We start from the raw sequence: 1,133 nt of genomic DNA, 5'->3' as shown, positions 1-1,133 counted from the left end.
TATGTATAAGACAGTAATATATATACTGACAGTAATAGTGATAGTATTCATCTTGTCACCATGTTTTTTATACCTCTACCACTGTGTTTTAATCTAATAAATGTTTTTTAAATCACAAAATTTTTTTTATATATTTGGGGCCAAATTCAGTTAACAATTTTTTGTTTCATTTTGGTAATGAATGTCTTTTTTATTTATTTTTTTCGAATTTTAATTTTATTTCATCGTTTATTAAATAGAATGTTATTATTTGGGTAAGGACGTGGAAAAACGAAAATATTAGTACGAGACTCTAGTTGGAAAATGGAGCTAATTTTTGGGATTGTTGAATTATGCAAGGAGCGGTCTGGAACAGATGCTCCCTGGGGACCCCCCTTCTTGGGTCCTTAAAATTCATGGACCCCAGGATCAAACTTTCATAGGATCTGTCTCACAATACCCCGATCCTCTTCGAGGGTCTTCGTCGGGAAGAGGGGAGACTTTTCGACCTATCTCCTCTGGGGTCTCGGATAACTCGGAAGTTTTTTTTGTTTTAAATTAACAGCTTATTTAACTTTCCCATAGCAATATTTCATTTTTATACGAGGCTCAAAGAGTAGGGTACCGCGTTTATTTTTGTTTTGTTATTGAAAAATAGTACATTGATAGATACTTAGAAGCGCTTACTTGTTAAGTATTATGTAAAGAATACATATTATTATTTTTTCAATTAAAGTAGACGAATTTTCAGCAATTAACATATGTTCGTCTATCTAGTTGTTTGTTCAAACTTGCATTATAAACATAATCATACAAATATTAACATAGAAATTCTTAGCAGTTCATAATTTACAATTTCGACCTATAATGTCTACTTTCAGTTGACATTAATGGTACGGTAATTAAAAAAAAAAAAAAAAAAATATTTATAAAAATACTTATATCTATTTGCAAATAACATAAAGCCTTATGATTTGCCGAGGCAAAAATTAAAAAAAGGGAAAGTGGGACGAAAAACAAGATGCACAGGTAAAACTTTTTTTACTGATTTATAAAAGAGGTCTGGCGAGGAAGGATTATCTTTTTTTGTGTTATGATCTCCTCTTGTGAGATTGTGACATGACGTACATCGACTAATGCAATGGCGTAATCCA

Source organism: Halyomorpha halys, unplaced genomic scaffold (assembly GCF_000696795.3).
Source record: "Halyomorpha halys isolate HHAL.00 unplaced genomic scaffold, Hhal_1.1 Scaffold1046.1, whole genome shotgun sequence".
Taxonomy (NCBI): domain Eukaryota; kingdom Metazoa; phylum Arthropoda; class Insecta; order Hemiptera; family Pentatomidae; genus Halyomorpha; species Halyomorpha halys.
The sequence above is the reverse complement of the archived record's forward strand: the minus strand, read 5'-3'. Positions refer to the sequence as shown.